The sequence below is a fragment of the Macrobrachium nipponense genome, chromosome 30 (assembly GCF_015104395.2).
Source record: "Macrobrachium nipponense isolate FS-2020 chromosome 30, ASM1510439v2, whole genome shotgun sequence".
In the NCBI taxonomy this organism is placed as follows: Eukaryota; Metazoa; Arthropoda; class Malacostraca; order Decapoda; family Palaemonidae; genus Macrobrachium; species Macrobrachium nipponense.
In genome coordinates, this window is record NC_087218.1 from 60145083 (window position 1) to 60157626 (window position 12544).

The following is a 12544-nucleotide window of genomic DNA, read 5'->3' on the forward strand; positions in this document are numbered from 1 at the left end:
ATCCCGAAACATTCTAAAAAACATTTCCGCAAACCCACCTTTTGAGAAACAAATGGTATGGGCATACAGTAAGGATTGGTGAGAGAAAGATTTAAGAAAAGGTTTGTATGGACCCTGTAGGGGTAAGAAAGGTCAAAAAGAGAGGCAAGAATAGATGGTGTGCGCAATTTAGAGAAGGGTTAGAACAGATGAAGCCGTACCAGGGCGGATCTACCATTCAATTTGTGGATACCGGTGAGGATGAAAAAGACTTGGTTCTCTAAAAGAAATAAATAGGGAATCAGCATGTTTCTGATAGTTAATCTGATTTGTTTCGTTGCAAAGCCAATTGTGCTCGATGGACGGCGCATAACAAATTTTCAGAGTTAGATGGATTTGAAAATTTTATTTTTATTTTGCAGAAAATTTACGGAGCAGTGTAAAGAATTTAACGACAATAATAACTATACAAGCTTTCCTGTTCACTCCCTTTGACTGGGAATGGCTATTTGTTCTGAACTGGATTTGTTGACGGAATTAGCTCACGCGCTTACGTGAATCATGTGGTCTGTGTGGTAGTCTTAGTCATCAGCGCGAGTCCTTACTTCTGCTGTGCTGTGGAACACTTTTGTCGAATGAATTGCCTGTTTTTAGAATTTTCACATCCCAGGTTCATGTTTGGTTCGAATGTTAAAAATGTAGTATTCACACCATAGATTTTTGGGGGAAGCTCGAGTTCATCATACTCCCGTCGCGTTTCATGATCAACTATTAATGCAGATATACATGAGATGGGAATGCCTTTAAAGGAAATCGTGTCATTATCTTATTTATTTGAAATTAAATATGATATTTAAATTTATATTTAGTAAAATCGTTATTTTTCAATATATAGATGATACTAATTTTTTTTCATGTAAATGCAAACGCAGCCGTGTTGTGCTAATCACCAGTAGAGGCTCAAGGTATGTTGATCCCTGTGTCTACAATTCAGAGTTAATTATCTGCAGGCCTGTACCAAATTAATAAATTTCTTTATTATTAGGTGAGATATAAATAACTGCTCAGGCATTATGATAGGTTAATTAATGTCATTTGCGCAATAGCGCGAGGACTTGGATCCTGTTGGTCAAACCTAGCTCATTGCATGATCTTAACACATTTGCATGATTGAGCAACTTTCTGTCGAAATTCTGACCTGAAGCCGACAATACTCGTGGTGGCTCTTTCATACGAGCCTAGCGTCTTTTATTTCTGTGTCTTTCCTTTTTCTGGAAAGAGGCTGTAGGCTTACGTAGGTGAGACATAGGTACATAAGATGTCTTGTTAGGCTACCGTAGGCTAGCTACTCTACCTCGTACTTGGGTAACCTAGCTATCTGTATACCTACCTACTAGGTAGGTTAGGTATCCTATCTAGGCCAGCATCTTTGTATTCTTCTGTTACTGAAACGGTACAGTAAAAACCTGTAACCATTTGAGTGTCGAGACGCAGGGTGAAGCACCGCTGTGCGGACATTGATCCATCAAACGGTCACTATTTTCACTTGATAGGTACCTACCTAGTATTTAATTGGTGAAACAAGAATACAATTTCAACTTTAAGCACACCATTCAAAAGATTGAAGTTTCGTCAACATAATGGACTAAAATAAGTATGTGAAGTCTTCGTAAAATAGTATGTTATCAAGGCAGTTTTTAAATCCAATATGGTGTCGACCGACAGGTGCATTGATCCAACATCCTTCCCAGCCTTCCCAGCGCACATTTGAACTATTAGATTATATGTAACGCTTATTGATCTTACTCAAGATTGCAGTTTTAATCAGCACAATAAAACAACATTTTGTTGCCTAGGGGAAACATCCGACTGGACTAGCTGATCCAGTTTTCACCACGTGTGGATCCTGACACCGGAAATGGGCACCAGTCACGAGTCATCGGTGGTGAGAGGAAGAGCTCGAGACCTCTACTATCCTTTTGAAGTAAATATTTTCTTCAAAGTTAGGAATTAAGGTCATATTTTGAGATTAAACAGAGGTTAATGAAAGTCTAGCCATGTGCAATGCAAACACCTCCATGATGCTTTCAAAATTTTTACTTAAAACACCAAAAATTTTGAAGTTGTTCCGATACGTAATACAAACCCTCGGTCCTTTAACAATAGGAAGTAGCTAGCGGCAGCTGGAACGGTCGTAAGCTTCGAACAAGGGGAGAACGGTAGTTAACTGCTTGTCCGATCGTCGCGCGCCGCGCGACTGGGAGGTAAACAAATCACTTTTGCTTTCGGCCGTGTGTGGGAAGGACGTGTTCGTCATCGCTCTGCCCGCTTTGTCGTTTGCTTTGAGTTTGAGTATTTGCCCTCTCTTTCTGTATAAATCAGAGTGACTGTAAGTACTTGTACATTTCTTTATTGATCTTGCAATGAGTGAGGAAGAAATGGAGATATCACCGCGCCCTCCAGTCGCCCGTAGAGTGTGTCCCGGGCTGGAGGGGCGTAGATGTGGAGGTTTTAGATCATTTGTTGATGTGGACCCTCACGAGGTTTGTACTCGTTGTCGGGGGCGCAGAGTGCTCCCGCAACGAGCCCTGTGGTCATATGTATGAATTGGTCCGCGCGCAGTGGGTGCTGTACGAGGGCAGGAAGAGACTTAGGCCGCCCAAGAAGTCATCGGAAAAGTCCAGTGACTCCTTTGGTAACGGACACTTCGTCCTCTTTCCTGCCCCCCGGCCAGCCCCCACGTTTCGCGCCTTCCCCTGCGGGGGGGGTAGCGGAGTCCTTCTCCTCTCTCGATCCGTCGAGTGTGGATGAGGGCGCCCGCTACCCGGACGTACAGCTGTACTCGGGGTCTTCCGTCCGCTCTGGGGGGGGTGCTTCTCCCCCCAGGCGTGAGGAAACCCCTCTAACATAACCCGACTCTTGCTTCCGCAGGGTGTGCCATCAGCGAAGGACGACCTGGGAGACAGGTGTGGGAGTCGCTGGGACTGGCAGGGAGTGCCCAGCATCCAAGGGTTGATTCAGCGGTTGGCGGGGTCGGTTTGGGCAGTGGTCACTCATGGTGCGGTGACCACTACTACATCCACAGTAACGACACCAGCATATGAGATGCCACCGCATCGGTGTATACGCCATATAATGTCGGTGACACCCACGGCTGCTATACAAAAACCCATTACTGCCGTGCCAAGAGGACGGTGCCACCACCACCTGGATTCTTTTGTATTGCCAACCCCGGACTTCCGCTGCCCAAAAAGTACCCCCCTGGACCTGCCGCCAGTGCCGAGGATGACGGTAACTGCCGACAGGACGCCTGGCTCTCCTGTGGTACCTGCCGTGCCTGCCGTACCTGTTGCTGTCCCAGCCGCTCATTTCCTTTTTCAGATCAGGGGCCTGCACATTCTCTTTCAGATGTTCCTGCCGTTCCTGCTGTTCCCGGACCTGTTCCTGTTGTTCCTGCTGTTGGTGTGCTGTCACAGTCTCAGGTCTTTCCGGACAGGTGCAGTCGGGCCCTGTTGCTTCGGCAACTGCCCCGGCTCCCTCCTGGATGGAAGACCTGACGTCTGTTCTGCGGAGCCTGGCGAAGAAGAAGAGGAAGAGGAAGAAGGTGTCGTGCGTCGTCTTCTTCGTCGTCTGCTGCCTCTCCTTCCCCTTCCCCTTCGACTTTCTAAGGCTAAACAGCCGAAGAAGAAGAAGGTTGCCTCCTCCCCCCCTAAGAAGACTCCTTCGGGATCTTCTAAGGGCCCGGCTCGCTCAGGCGAGCTGGGGAGCTCTTCTGCTGGTCTCCTGTTCCTGCGGGAACGGGGCCCGTCGCTTCTTCTGCAAAGAAGAAGTCGACGGGGACCAGAGGTGCACCAGCCTCGGCTGGTGCGTCCTCACCTGGTGCTAGCGGTTCTGCCGCTAAACCAGGTTCCGTCTCGGCCGCTTCTCGTTCGCGAGAAGCACCGAGTGGACGCTCTTCCAAAGAGGACCGTCCAGCCAAAGTTTTGACGCCCGAGCTCGCTCGCCGTCAAGACAGCGGCGCGGAGCAGAAGACTGGCGAGAGTCGTGCACACGGACTCTCGCCAGGCCAGTGGACGCTCTCGCAGCGATCAACTGGCTGCTCGGGCTGACGTGACGGTCGCTGACCGGCCACGGGTTGAGGCGAGGAAGGAGTCCCACGGCCGCCGGTACCAGCCACGGCTGGTACCAGCGGTTTGACGCGCCGAGAGGACGCTGGCCGGTCTCGACGCGACAGAGAGCTTAGCAGGTCACCCGTCCGCCGCTCCCGATGGGACCGGGCGGAGACGGTGACCAGCGCAGCTCGCCTGACGCTAGAGATCGTCTCGACGTTCTCAGCCGAGCCAATCGCCCCAGGCGAGCGGTAAGGCTAGGCCTGCTGCCCGACCGTCACCGCGGGTTGACGATCAGCAGCAGCCCTCCACGCACGCTGGTCCGGCCAGCGAGCGAGGGGGGAGCGTCAGGTCTGCCTCTCCCGTACCTTCAACCTCCTCGGGCTATACCGGGAGGAGGGGCGAGGTACCGAGGAGCGATCACGAGAGGTGCGCCGCTCGTGACCCAGCTATGACGCCGTACGGGCTCAGGCACGGTCTTAGGACCGACCAGAACGTACGCGCAAGTAGTTGGAGGCGACCGTCAGGGGGTCTGTCGCTGTTCCTCCTTCTGAAGGAGGGGTATCGAGGGATATGCTCTTGCTGGAGGGACTGGACGGTCCTACTCCACAAGACGCTGTAACTCCTGAGATACAGAGGAACTTCGCAGAGGTCATTAAGCTGATGCGTCTGCATAAGACCTTGCGGAAGGATCGCCGCTACCACCGGCAGAGCCCACGTCCCGGCTCGAATCATTTTGGGGGTCCCAAGAGGGAGCCCAAAATGATGGTGGGGTTTTGCCACGATCGGAGCTTGCGGACTCGGTCCTGGATCAGGTAGAGAATCTCGTCTCCGGACGGGAGGACTCGCTAAAATCCGGACGGTCCTCTAAGCTGCTTCCTCCTCCTCTACAGCGACAGAGGCGATTTTACGTGCCTTCGGAAGGGACCCGATACTGCCGAAAACAGGTTAACCCGGAGTTAGCGAGGCTGACTCCAGGTGTGTCCCTGCAGCAGCTCCTGTCGGAGAACCTATGGTTCTCGCAGCAGGAGGCACTTGCCCTGGAATCTACCGCTATGGCAGCATTCCAGGCAGTCCTGGTTGGATTTGTGGTCCCTCACAATATCCAAAGTAGCGGCCGGCTCTGGGAGTTCTGCTCTCGAAGACGACGCTTCGTTTCAGGAGACTGTGCCAGTCTGGAGGAAGAGCAATCTCTTACCTCGCCCATCAGACTGCTAACCTGTGGGCCAACTTGGTTCTTCGACGTAGGGACGCAGTCCTTACCCGAGTGACCAAGGGGGCCGGGCCGCTGAGGCGGCACTCGGGCTACGAAATGGACCTCTTAGGAGTTTCCCCAGCTCTCTTTCCTGGAGAGATGGTGGACGCTGCAGTGGAACGGCGGCGCACTGACGAGAGTGACCGCTTAGTCCACCAGGCAGTCTCGAAGGTTTCTGGGCAATCTCGAGTAACTGCGGCCAAACCAAAGAGCTTGGCTAGCGCTTCCACGGCGGCGAAGACGGTTGCACCGTCCAAACCCCGTGTGAAGACTCCTGTTGTTTCGAACTTCTGCTAGAGGAGCCGACCCAACCAGCCCGTCCTGCCCCAGCCCTCCTTTCCCGAGGAGGTGCTGGAAAGAAGTCGAAACGAGGAGGGAAACGCTAGGGCGGACGGCTTCCGTTCCCCCTCACCTGCTGCCGGAAGTGGGGGGGAGGGTGCCTAGCGAGCCATTGGGCGACTTGGCAGCGCTACGGCGCCGAGAACTGGATAGTAGACGTCCTTCTGGAGGGATATCTGCTACCCTCGCGAGTCTCGGCCCCCCATCATCTCCAAACCGGTCCATCTACAGACCTATGTCCGGGGATCAGCAAAGGACAACGCTCTTCGCAGGAGATCAAGACCATGCTGGCGAAACGAGCTGTAGAATCGTGGAGGACCAGTCACCGGGCTTTTACAGCCGCCTCTTCCTAGTGGAGAAGGCATCGGGGGGCGGGGGCTGGCGTCCGGTGATAGACCTCTCTCCTGAACCGCTTCGTTCGCACGACGCGGTTCACGATGGAGTCGGCACGCTCAGTGCTCGACTCGATCAGGGGGAACGATCTCATGCTTTCAGTGGACTTGAAGGACGCGTATTTTCAAATACCCATCCATCAGTCCTCCAGAAAGTACCTCCGCTTCATCTTTGACGGGACGGTGTACCAATTCAGGGCACTTTGTTTCGGTCTCTCAAACCGCCCCACAGGTGGTTCACGCGAGTGTTCACTCTGGTGTCGGCTTGGGCCCATTCGAACGGGATACGTCTTCTGAGGTATCTGACGATTGGCTAGTCCTGGCGAGCTCCCGCTCGCAGTTGCTACAGGACAGAGATCGACTCCTCAAGTTTTGTCGCGATCTGGGGATCGTGATAAACTACGAGAAGTCCGATCTCGAACCCAAGCAGAAGATGAAGTACCTGGGTATGCTGATAGACACGGTAGCAGGGCAAGTCTTTCCCGCAGACTTGCGTATCAGCAAATTCAGGGAGGCAGCCGGCCGGTTCCTGTCTCGGCAGGAACAGGCAGCACAGCAATGGCAAGTCGTGATCGGCCATCTGTCGTCACTCGAGAAGTTAGTCCCTCACAGGCGTCTTCACCTGCCGGTCTCTCCAGTGGAGACTAAGGGAGAGTTGGTCTCAGGCCAAGGATCCTCCTTACTTTCCCGTGGCTATCACGGACAAGGTGAGGCAGGACCTAGCCTGGTGGCTCGACGACAAAAGAAACCTCTTAAGAGGAGTGCCATACGCCACTCCCCCCCCGGAGATGCTTCTGTTCTCAGACGCATCGACCGAGGGATGGGGCGCACACCTGGAGGAGTTGCTGACTGCAGGTGTGTGGGACCATCACGAAAAGCACCTTCACATCAATGTCCTGGAACTCAAGGCGGCGTTCACGCTCTCCAAGAGTTTCAGGACCGCTTGGTGGGACACTCAGTGGTGTTGATGTGCGACAACACCACAGTAGTGGCATATGTCAACAAGCAGGGGGGGCTGGTGTCTCTTCCGCTCCATCAGTTGACGGTGGCAGGTGCACGAGTGGGCCACGGCTCACTCGATAGAGCTGTCAGCACGCTACATTCCAGGCAAGAGGAATGTAGTAGCAGACAAGCTCAGCCGCCGGGATCAGGTGATAGGGACCGAATGGTCTCTACACCAAGACGTAGCGGAAAGGCTCTTCAACCTGTGGGGGCGACCGGTCGTAGACCTGTTCGCCACCCGGCACAACAGAAAACTTCAGGTTTTCTTTTCAGCTGTGCCGGACCCATGGGCAGCTGCAGAGGACGCTCTCCAACACCCCTGGGACAACCTCTTCGCGTACGCCTTTCCTCCCTTCTGTCTGATTCGGAAAGTGATCAGTCGAGCGCTGGTCACTCCCAATCTCAGAATGATCCTGGTGGCTCCCAAACGGCCACAAGCCGTTTGGTATCCGGACCTGCTGGCTCTTCTTGCGGACGCACCGAGAGAGCTACCCACTTGGCACAACCTTCTAGCCCAGCCACACGTAGAACGGTACCACCAAGCAGTCCCAGTCCCTTCAACTTCACGGCTGGCTGTTATCCACCATCTCTTGCGAACGAGAGGCTTTTCTCGTAGCGCAGCAACAGAGATGGCTGGACACGTCCGAACCAGTCCTCTGCAGCTGTGTACCGGGAAGTGGGGCCGTCTTTTGTTTGGTGTCGTGGACAGGGTGGTCTGTCTCTCCTCAGAGCCACTCTTCAGCAGGTAGCGGATTTCCTCGTGTTTCTTCGCCGAGAGAAGCTCCTCTCAGTACCCACAGTTAAAGGATATAGAGCCCGCCCTGGCTCTCGTCGTAAAGCTGAGGGGACTGGACATCTCGAATTCGTTCGAGAATATCCTTGCTAATGAGGAGCTTCGAAAGGTCTTGCCCACCCAGGGAAACTCAGGCCCCCTGCGTGGGATGTGACTCTCGTACTTAGGAGTTTGACTCGAACCGACCATTTCGAGCCGCTCCGAGAGTCGTCAGACAGGGATCTGACCCTCAAGACCCTCTTCTTGCTGGCCCTGGCATCGGCGAAGAGAGTAGGGGAACTACATGGCCTTTCTTATAATGTTAAACATACCAGAGCTGGGGATCTGTGACGCTCGATTTCGTCCCGAACTTCGTAGCTAAGACTCAGAATCCGTCGATCCCTGACGACAGGTTCGAGTCTTTCACGATCCCCTCCCTCCTGGACTTCACCGATAACGATGCGGATGAGATGCTGCTTTGTCCTGTGAGGGCGCTACGGCGCTATCTGAAGAGAACTCGACATCTCAGGCCCTGAGTGTCGACGCCTCTTCGTTAGCACTGGGGTTACCAAGAAAGAAGTCTCCAAGACACGCTTTCTTTCTGGCTGCGTGAGGTGATCAGGAGAGCGTACGAAGCTGATGGTAGCGACGACATCCGTACGCTCCGACCGAGAGCCCACGAAGTCAGAGGTATCGGACCCTCCTTAGCGTTCCGTAAGAACTTCTCCGTGGCGCAGGTCCTGAAGGGCAGGTGTCTGGGCCAACCAGACCACCTTCACGTCCTTCTACCTTCGGGATATTGCCCACAAGTCCTTGGATACTTTTTCCTTGGGACCTGTGGTGGCTGCTCAACACGTTGTGTAAGCTTACCCAGCACCCGAGCAGGCAGAACAGCATCGATTCCTGGTATGACTGGGAGAATGAATGCGTGAATGAGAGAGTGACTGGCTTCTCTTCACCATCTTTTTTCTACCTCTACTGTGGGCAGAGGGATACGGTCGTTACCTTTGCTGGAAGGGAGTCAGATGCAGGTAAGCTATTCAACAGAGCTCATCCTACCTCTTTAACTAGAGATTGGAGTATATATCCACCACTTTCTCCAACAAGGGGGAGAGGTGGATGCCGACATGAGACAAACCCATTACTTTACATTTGCTCATGTAAAGGAAAAAGTTCTTACAATGTGGTGGTACAAAGAGATACGCTTGCCTCTCTCTTAGTACTCGGCCCAGAGGTCTGACCATTGATCCTGCGGTGCACACCCCGATCAATCGGACAGAGGCTTGGATCCCTCCCTCGCTCTTACGACCAGGGAGGCATTCCAGGGATGGACGAACACCAGTCTGTTCATCAAAAGACTCAGATTCCTCCCACCAAGAAGTGAGTCTTCCTATTGTTAAAGGACCGAGGGTTTGTATTACGTATCGGAACAAATGACAATTTGTCGAAAATTGCATTTTTCCTAACTATACAAACCTGAGGTCCTTTACATATAGTCCCTCCTCATGCCACCCCTCACTCTGCGTTTTTTGCATGGGCCAAAAGCAAAAGTGATTTGTTTACCTCCCAGATCGGACAAGCAGTTAACTACCGTTCTCCCCTTGTTCGAAGCTTACGACCGTTCCAGCTGCCGCTAGCTACTTCCTATTGTTAAAGGACCTCAGGTTTGTATAGTTAGGAAAAATGCAATTTGTTCATGAAACTTACCTGTCAGATATATATATAGCTGTATTTTTCCGAATCCGACAGAAATTTAAACACTTACGACACACGCAGTGGGAGTCAGGTGGTTAGTACCCATTCCCGCCGCTGGGAGGGCGGGTATAGGAATCATTCCCATTTTCTATTCATAATTTTTCTGTCGCCGGTGCTGAAAACACCTGTTTTCAGTACCTCCGTGGCTTAGGATTTTGGAAACTTCATTGCCGCTAAGTTATCCTAATTGTCTTTGATTTATTCACTTGGATTTGTGGCTAGGCATACGCTATCTTAAATTGATTTGAATTTGATTCATTTTTGCATAAAATATCTGAATCTAGTTAGGCTAGTTTCAGACGGGGTTGTCTGCAAAGATAGGGTGTGGCTACCGTAAGCTTTGGTAGATTCGCACTTGGTATGTACGAGGGGTATGGGTCTTGCTTCTTTGTTGAGATTTGTCATGTAAGGAGTGTGAGACTTTGTCTATTCCGTAAGGAAGACGTATGATTCGTATGTACGCAATTAATCAGTAAACATGTCTAATTCCGTAAGGAAGACGTATGATTCGTATGTACGCAATTAATCAGACCTTCCTGGAGACTTTATTTTGCATAACCCTGTAGTATGGCCTACGGCTATGTATAATGTCTACGAGAGGTGCTCGCTCTCCTTCATTGCGTGAAAGCTACTTCTGTAATTGTTACTCCTAACCCTGCAGTGTTGCCTTCGGGCCCTAAGCAGTGTCTGTAGAGAAATTGCCCTTTCTCTGATACTCCTTCGATTCGTAACTTAGAATCGAAAGTGCTTGCTTTAGAGAGTAAAAGTGAAGTGCAGAAGTGCAGTGATACCCCTTGTGTAGTGGAGGGTGCGTCAGATCGGCCTCGTTTCGCCTCTAGGCCGGGACCTCTGCTTGACTCCCAGAACCAGTGAGAGAGCATGTCGAAAGCGAAGGAGGGTTACGAGGAACCCCCACCGATCTGGCGTGCCTTCGGCAGTTTCTGATGAAAATCCCCAGACTGCCTAAGTGCGTGCACTGCACGAATCCTGAAGGATTGCTTCTCGTCCTCCGAAGCGTCCTCCCCGCGCAGGGGTTGGAGCTTTCGGATGGACTCGCGCCCTCTAAATAGAAGCTTTATAGAAGAGGACGCTTCACGTCCTCTCTCTCTCTCTCTCTCGTTATGCGTTTCAGTGAGAAGTAAGAAGGCGAACGTCGCCTGAACTCGTGTCCGTCTTTCCACCGAGAAATACGTAAAAGAAGTCATAGTAGCAGTAGCTTTTGAGAGCGGACGCCCCAAGCCAGGGGCGCGCGGGTGCACGCCAAGCGCGCGCCAGTGGACGCGAGGCGTGCGCGCCAGTGGACGCCGAGCGCGCTCCAATGGACGCCGAGCGCGCTCCAGTGGACGCCAAGCGCGCTCCAGTGGACGCCGAGCGTGCACCAGCGCACGCCAGGTGTGTCGCCTGGCTGAACGTTTCTGTTGAACTCTTCAAAGCTCTTGTTTCAGATTTGGGCTTAGAATTTTTACCTCTACCTTCGATGATACCTTCTACCTCGTGGATAACCTTCACCCTCACCTGCAAAGAATGTGAAGTAGGCAGTCTTGAGTAAGCTTAAAGTGTACAGACAACTTCTTCGAAACCCAGCAAGACATCGGGTTTCGTGAATTCAAAGAGGTCTCTGTCAATTAATATTGCTTTTCGCATAGGTGGATGGAGTTAAGGAAAGCTCAAGGGAAGTTCTCGTTTGCTCTACCCGCAAGCTTTGCCATTCTGCCAATAAATTTAAGTTGCCACTACCGCAGTCAAGACTTTGCGATAAGGCAGTTACGGGTTATAAAGGCTCGATGTCCTGCACGTCAGGACTCTCGGCAACGTTCAGTAGGATTCTTGCAAAGGCACTCATCAAAAGTACGTCTTCAGGAAAGCGCAAGACAGGACTGCCTTTGCCATACTGCCATAAATTTTAAGCTTTAGCAGGCATTAGTTGTGATACGGGAGAGAAGCTGGTTGGAGAGTTTCTTCCTCTTCCCAGGATAATTTTGCCAGCTTTTTAGCCCATCTGAAAGGGCTTTTCAGATGATAGATTTTGTTAGTTCCTAGTCGGGACTACGCTGCCGAATTGAACATCGTCGTAATACCTGACGTAAGCCCAGTCTCTTAACAGGATTCTTGCCCCTTCCTCGTTTGAGACGGGAATCGGAAAATAAATGCTCGACTTCCTGGATTACGTTTTGTCAATTCAGTGACTTTCCCCCATTGACAATATACTATGTTTTTGTCAAGTAATGGGTATCCCCTCATTGACAAATATCTCTTTGTCCCGTAAATGGGTTAGTTCTCATTGACAAACATCTCATTAACTTGATATTGCGTAAGCGAATAAGCTCTTATTGACAAGATTCGGAAGAGCTCTCCTTCGTCATTCGCAGACTCGTACAAGAAATAGACTTGTAGACTACGTCAATGAACGCTTATGTCCAATAACATAAGAAGCTTGAGCTGACTGCTTCGATTCTCCTAAGTTTTGTTCATGAAACTTGCCTGTCAGATATGTATGTAGCTGTATTTCCGAATTCAGCTATATATATGTTCTGCCAAGGTAAGTTAATGAACAAACTTTATTGTGATATAATTTCATATTTTGCCTTGCGTTATTTTATTTGTTCTGGTTGGTTCAAGTCATATACGCTTGCTGTAGTTACCTCTTCGGATGGCAACAGAGAGGTCTATGGTCCATTTTAAGGACATTAATCGTTACTCCCTGCAGCCTTCCAGGAGTTTCCGATTTATCTTTTACCGTTGTATGGTAGTGTTCTGACGACACAAACGCATCTATATATTTAGCGTTTTCTGTTTCGCTTAAATATACCAGCTTGAGAGTCTCTTTATGCTAAAATAACGAACCTTTTTCTTCATAGAATAGGGTAGCTGGCAACCCAGGCATAAAGTTAAGAGACGACGATGACGGACGATCGTAAGCTGCTGCTGTCACTGTCCTCTG

The 12544-nt window shown here is 51.1% G+C and overlaps 1 protein-coding gene across 5 annotated transcripts in view; it reads left to right on the forward strand.

The window, feature by feature from the left end:
- LOC135202563 (uncharacterized) overlaps positions 1-12544 on the forward strand; it is a 40234-nt gene that overhangs the window by 14564 nt on the left and 13126 nt on the right. Inside the window, exon 1 of one of the 5 annotated variants that reach the window (XM_064232051.1) lies at positions 790-944. The exons of 2 other annotated variants lie outside the window; for them this stretch is intronic. The gene's annotated coding sequence lies outside the window, so the exon portion shown is untranslated. Of the gene's footprint in view, positions 1-789; positions 1025-1842; positions 1964-12544 lie in introns of those variants that run through there. 2 more of the 5 variants (XM_064232053.1, XM_064232055.1) reach the window with 2 other exon arrangements.